Source organism: Podarcis filfolensis, assembly GCF_964270895.1.
Source record: "Podarcis filfolensis genome assembly, chromosome: 1".
NCBI classification, from domain to species: Eukaryota; Metazoa; Chordata; class Lepidosauria; order Squamata; family Lacertidae; genus Podarcis; species Podarcis filfolensis.
Genome location: NC_139604.1, coordinates 64,647,641 through 64,655,060, shown reverse-complemented (window position 1 = coordinate 64,655,060; position 7,420 = coordinate 64,647,641).

Genomic DNA, 7,420 nt, shown 5'->3' with positions numbered 1-7,420 from the left:
GTAATGAAACCTTGCCCCAATTTTCTAGTTTTGTAACTCAGGAGTTAAATTCTTCCTCCACTTGTAAGCTGATTGTGTGTTGTCCATTGTACTATAGGGCTTAGGCTAGGAGTTACTGCCCCACTTCATCACATCCTATGCTTGTTATTTGGCAAAAACAAATCAACGAGATCAGTGGCAAAGAGAAATTGCCTCTTTCCATGTTAGCAGTACCTGTGGTTCAGTATATATCTCTAGTAAAAGGTAAAGGGACCCCTGGTCCAATTGTGACTGACTCTGGGGTTACGGCGCTCATCTTGCTTTATTGGCCAAGGGAGCCAGGGTCATGTGGCCAGCATGACTAAGCCGCTTCTGGCGAAGCAGAGCAGCGCACAGAAATGCCGTTTACCTTCCCACCAGAGCGGTACCTATTTATCTACTTGCACTTTGACGTGCTTTCAAATTGCTAGGTTGGCAGGAGAAGGGACCGAGCAACAGGAGCTCACCCCATCGCGGGGATTCGAACCGCAGGGATTTGAACCACCGACCTTCTGATCGGCAAGTCCTAGGCTCTGTGGTTTAACCCACAGCGCCACCCGTACCTCTAGAATGGGTGCTGTAATGGGGATCTACATTCCATGAGAAAAGGCCTAGTTTTATGCAGGACCGGACTGGCCTTGACATGTACTGGATTATCCTCTGGGGCAGGAAGTTTGTTCCTACTGATGTTAATTAGGCAATAAGAGAAATGCTGTGGGCCTTAAAAGGTGGAGAATGTCTTACTGTGTCTGCATAATCAGCCACATACTTGTGTCCAACCCCATCCTAGGTGGCAAATGGCCCATTAAGAGAGATTAGTGGTCTTTTGTCAATGTCAGCCCCTTAAATTGCCTAACAATACCTGAATTTTTGAGGCTTTGTTCATCCTGGTTCCCTGTTTCATTCTTAACTAAAGTGGAAAAACGGAATTAGATGGTGACATTGCTAGCATTGGCACACACCAATTCTGGTCTCAGTGGGGCTCTGTTGCATTTTGTTTTTCTGGGCTCTTGGTTGGTAAGCTGGCCTCAAAAACCAAGGAGAAAACAACCCTTTTGCAAACTGGATTTTTATGGCTAGGAAGCCAAATTAATCATGCAAGAGAGATGACAATTTTACTTTTGACTTCTACCCAGCCCCAAACTTCCATGTAAAACTATTCAGTAAGCCTGTTGATCTGCTCCCTTTTCTTTCTCAGCCGCTCTGGACTGAGGTTGCTTCTGTAGTGGCTCCAGGAATCTGAATGGTGTTTTTCTTTTCAGAGCAGTCTGGGTAATTCTGCAGCACAATTTGCTTCCTTGATGATTTCCTGGCCATTAATGTCATACCAGGTCCTCGCTCTTGCAGAGAGACCACTTCACCTTAAGCAAACATTGTTAACAAGCCATTTACTCTGAGTCAGATACAATGAGGCAATTGAAACAAAGCAACAGTATGTCTGAGCTGAACTGTACAACCTTTCAACCTTCTGCTTAGTGAGTATACATTTTGCCACTGAGCTGCTACAACCCCTCTCCCTACAGTACTGTACAGGCATCCCCAAGCTCGGCCCTCCAGATGTTTTGGGACTACAATTCCCATCATCCCTGACCACTGGTCCTGTTAGCTAGGGATGATGGGAGTTGTAGTCCCAAAACATCTAGAGGGTCGAGTTTGGGGATGACTGCCCTAATATAGTCTTCGTTTGCCTCTGGCTTAAGCATCATGCTCAGTGTAGCAGAAATAGTACATTATGAGATTGCTGAAGCAATGAGCACCTTTAGATTCTCTACCTCATCACAGAGAATTGTAGAATTTGTAGAGCTGGAAGGGACCAGAAGGGTTATCTAGTCCAACCCCCTGCACTGCAGGAAGATTTTCCCAACATGGGTTAGTAGAGTCTCATGCTCTACTAACCGAGCTATCCCAGCTGTCATAAAAAAGAGCAGTGGCAGATTAAGCAGTTATAACAGCAGTGTGAGTTGCCTTTGAAGAGTTTGACTAGTTAATCTGAAATCTGATGAAGCGGGCTCTGTGCCTTACCCAAAGCTGGATATAACATCCTGGTTATCTACCTGGGTGAACACATCTGGCACATCCAGCAAAACAGACTGTCTTCTTTGCCATCTGTGGCTGTCATCTAAGGCAACCATCCTGGTCTCTTCTGTCTCCCCTCACTCCTTTAGATGCTTAGTTAATGGGTGCTGCTTAATTCCTATATGAAATGCAATAAAGGAAAGTTGAAAGTTGCTAGCTGGACTATACTGGATAAATGTAAAATACATATTACTTCTTTAAACATTCATCTGAGTTAGCACAGGCAGTGGGAAGATTCTCCTAAACTAGGCTGCCTGGTTCCCATGCCAATGTCCGAGTCCTAGTTCTCATAGAGATGGTAATCCTGTGTTCCCTAGGCTGTGCATGACTGAATGAGCCTCCATGCAAAAAGAAATTGAAATAACATCCTGAAGTCTATGCTAGAATCTTTCTCTCTGGCATCATTTAATAAAGTTGGCAGCAGCTAGATGTCCATTTGGACCGTTGACTGTAATAGTAATTAGTTCTCTCTCTCCCCACCCCCAAGTCTTTGTTATTTTTAATCAAAGATGAAATGTGGGCTTGTTACACGTAGAACCATTAGTAAAGTCACTGGCCCTACCAAAATTGCTCATTAGCAACAAGTAATATTTTGTTTATAAGCAGCCAGCCCTGGAAGGAAGCAGTCTGAGCATTTCCCTAATTGAAGAAGTTACACTGCAGAACAGTTTAAGATGGTTTTTAAGATTTTGCTGACAATGGGGGTATGGCGATGTTCTGGGTAAGGCCAGTGTTCCTGCTCCCTCTTTGTGTTCAGTGTACACAGGGAGGAAAACATTGCAAAGGATAAATGAGTTAGGGAACTTGTTTCCACACCCCATCACTTGCAGATCCTAAAATGCCTGCATTGTTCTGACAGGTCCGTAATTTAACTTAGCACAAGTCAGTCTGAGAGGTATGTTGGAAAAGTTTGTACCTATGCGTCAAAGAGAGAATTTCACTGTGAGCTTGCAAGCTGGCCTTTGGCAAGAAGTCCTAAACAATTTAAGTAGATAATTGGATGAAAATGCCATCAAACAAGTGCAGGCGCTGGAACCTGTTACATTACTTACTTTCCTAGTAAAGTTACACATCACACAGTTGCAAAGCTAGCCATTTCTAGATCTGCACATGTAAATTTCCCTTTCTCCTGTGAGAACCAGGGAGCTGGAGGAAGCCTTATAGGCCATCTATCTTGTTGCAGTATATCTAGAGATCAAGGGAGGGAGGGAGATTCATTCTGGTTTGGACATTTTTCTGGGATAAAGGAGTCAGACATTATTTCTATTTTTTGCTATGACCATTTGGTTTTTAACATCTATTTAAAAAAATGAAACGCCTGACTGTCAAGGCTGTAAGAGGTTCACTTTGCTGGCAGGACACTGAAAATAAGTTTCTAAATAATGCATGTGTTTCAACTGCATCAGTGATGTAACTATATTTGCCATGCAGTACAAAAACAAGCCAGGCTCATGCACTCTGCTCTGCAGCCACAGCCAGAAAGTGCTCTCAACTCTGAATGAACCAGTACAGGTACCTGGAGGCAAGGCAAAAGCAAACAACAATTGTGTCAGGTGTAGTCCCATGTATGCTTACTTGGAGGTAAATCTCACTGAACTCAGCTTGTCTTACTTCTGAGTAAACATACACACAACTGAACTGCATGACCCACAACCAAAGCAGCAGGCAAATATTTCTTCAGAACTCTGGGGCAGTGTTTAAAAAACAAGAAAACTTAATTTCCAGGGCCTAGTCTTCAGAGACACACTGCCTCTAACACTGGAGATAAAACATAGCCGCTGTGGCTAGCAATCACTGATAGCTCTATCATCCAATATTTTATCTCATCCTCTTGGAAAGCTATCCAGATTGGTGGCCATCACTTTCCTTTGTCTATCTCAATGTTTCCCAAACTTGGGTCCCCAGCTGTTTTTGGACTACAGTTCCCATCATCCCTGACCACTGGTCCTGCTAGCTAGGGATGATGGGAGTTGTAGTCCAAAAACAGCTGGGGACCCAAGTTTGGGAAACACTGGCTGAATCTTCCAACATTCAGCATCAATGGATGGCTTGGGATTCTAGTATTATGAGAGGAAGGAAAACTTCTTGTCCACCTTCCTCACACTATGATAAATTTCTATTGGAGCTTCTAAAAGGAAGCTTTTCATTATTTGGTCTGGAAGTGACCACTATTTTTACACAAATTTAGCACTTTCTCCCCCTTCATTTTGCCCTAACTTTCCGGCTTCTGCCAACATAGTGCTCCTTTTGTGAAATTGAGTACACATAATATTGTTAGCCAAGTGGAATAAAGGGTAAGGTAAAGGTAAAGAACCCCTGGATGGTTAAGTCCAGTCAAAGGCAACTATGGGGTGTGGTGCTCATCTTGCGTTTCAGGCCAAGGGAGCTGGCGTTTGTCCACAGACAGCTTTCTGAGTGCTCCCTTGCCCTGAAAATACTGAAAAGCAAATTTAGCAGACTGAAATATTTTTTTCAAACCTGCCCATTACAACTGTTAATTTTATGTGTATACTGTCTCTGTGTGTATGTGGCTAGATGCTATTGCTAAGACCTAAAAATTCCTATCACAATGCATAATATATCTTGTCTGTCTGTGTCTGTTTGTTTGTTTGTTTCACTCTGAACAAGGGATGTGTCCCAAATCGTAACTCGTATCTAGTTCATGTCAATACTGAAGCAGAGATGGCAGCATGACAAACAGAAATGCGATTGCTCCCAGGGACTTGGATGTTAGCAGCAACCTTGAATAACCTGCATGCAGATTTTCAGTTCCAACGAGATTCTGGACGCATCCTAAGCATTAAAGGCTCTGTGCCAGAATCCAGCCAACAACCCTAATAACCTTACCATATAATTCTCTCTCTCTTTCACTGAAGAAGCAGCAAAGCAGATGGACAGATTCACTGGATAGGGTGGGGGAGGTAATTACGCAAAGCTGTTTCAAAAATATTAAAACATCCTCTTCTCTCTCTCTTTTTTTTAAAGTATGTTTTTGTGCCATTTGTTGCTAAGCCCTCAGAAACGCAGAAGTAAATCCCATTGTTCAAATATATGTGTACAGGACTGCAACGTTATTGCTCCGGCAGAGTAAGTAGCCACAAAAGACCCTCCATGTAAGTTAAAACGCCAGAGCTTTTTATACTGGGGGCAGAGAAAGAGCCTTACATGACCTTCCAAAAATCTATTTTAGGAAACTCATATATGCCCAATATCCCTTACAGAGGTTACAAGCCAGAGGAAATGTCCTCAAGCAAGCTTACTGAGAATGCTGCTGAAAAGTATTTTTCAAAGTAGGAGAAATGGTTGAAAGGATATGAAGAAACAGAAAAGGGGTATGCAGCAGTTGCCTGCCCCACCTCTCTCTCACACACTGCCAGTCTGTCTGAGTATGAATGGAACAAAGCCTCTAGTGAAAGGCTTCCTCAAACTTGGCCCTCCATATGTGTTTGGCCTACAACTCCCATGAACCCTAGCTAGCAGGACCAGTGGTCAGGGATGATGGGAATTGTAGTCTCAAAAACATCTGGTGGGCCGAGGTTGAGGAAGCCTGCTCTAGTGTTATGGTGCTGAGGCTCAGGTGGGGTAGCCTGTCTGGCTAAGGAGAATATAGACCTGTTATTGTGATAAGTTCCATCCTTCTAGTGGTAAAGTTAAGGCCTATCTCATCCTGAAGCAAAATCAGATTGTAGAAGCTTTCCCCACACCCTCTGCACTCTGCAAAAAGTCTGCCATTTAAAAATATCCATACCAGGAAATAGTACAAACTAATCTGGAGTGCAAACAGTGGAGTAGGTGCAATAAAATGCAATAAAGATCAGCAGATCAGCACACAGACTAGTAGATTCCAACAGGTGTAGGGCATCCACTGATCACGCTGAGATCACAACTTAACATACGTTTGCGCCTGCAATTAGTACCAACTGCACAGCAAATGAGATAGTTTTCAACAGGGACATTCAATAAACCTATTGGCCCCAGAGGATGAAAAATATTAAATATGTAAAATCTGCATTACCAGTGTCTGCTTGTGTAATAATGTGCTTCTAAAATTATTATTTAAAGGGTTCTTTTTAATTATAGCTCTACCAGCAGTTCTCAATCTACCCACCCTGCTCACCATTAAATTCATGTAGGTTTTTTTAAACATAGGTGGAAATATGTAATTTTTATTCCAGTAAGTAATGCTGTCAGATACTGTGACTATTTTTTCCTTCAATAGCCTAGTCTACTGTCTGTAAATATTCAAACTGAAGTGATATTTAACCATTAATAAACTTTATAACTTCCTCCTATGGATTTCACTTCATGTTGTATACTAGTCATGCATGTGTAGGAATTATATTTTATATCATTCAAAGTATATTTTGGGAGTGGAGTCTAGACCGTAAATCACTACAGCAATTGATGCATCAACCTGCTGATGATATTCATCCCATACGATAAGTGATCAGATGTTACATTATAGGGTTCTTTTTCCCATTGTTTACATTTTGTTCTCCATGTCTGCAAGTTGAAGGGATGTTCTGTTTGTGATATCCTTAAGCACACGGATTGAGGAGTTAGTGCCAACCATCCAACTCAGCGGAATGTCCCTCGAAATAAACATATTCTTAGGATCCAGCTGCATGCATTTATGTTAACTTGACAGCCCAATCCGGTGCATGCTTACTTGAAAGTAAATTTGTTCAGTGGGGATTACTTGCCAATAAGTATCTTGTCTACAGGATGGTAACTTGGGGTCAAAGGACATCTTTTTTTAGGTATGCTCAATGCTGGTTGCCCCTTTTGTTTTATTTTTTATTTTTTAAATATATATTTATTAAAGATTTCTTGGTTTACAAAAGTATGTGCAATGTCTCTTTTTCAAGTTACGTTTTCTGCAGATCAGTTTCATTTGTTGTGAGACATTAGCGTTACATTAGGAAGAAAAGGGGGAAAGAGGTGGGGGGGGAATGGTAAGTGGGGGTGGGGTAGCAATGCTTCTATTCTCCTTAGTGCAGGGGTGCCCAAACTTTTTTCAAAGAGAGCCAGATTTGATGAAGTGAACATGTGTGAGAGCCGACCAAAGTTGTTAAGCTTTTTTTTTTACAATTTTACCCCATGGCATATACTACCGGGGGGCCGGATTAAATCGACCAGCAGGCTGGATTAGGCCCCCAAAATGGGCTTTGGACATGCCTGCCTTAGTGTATGTGTGGGGTTTTGTGTCAGCATCGTTGCCCTTTTTATTTTGAGGGCTAAAGTAGCTGATCAGCAGCTGTTGCTGGGGAGGAGAGATGATCAAACAGTGCATTGTAACCTGCCCTGCAGCAGCTGAGGCTGGAAA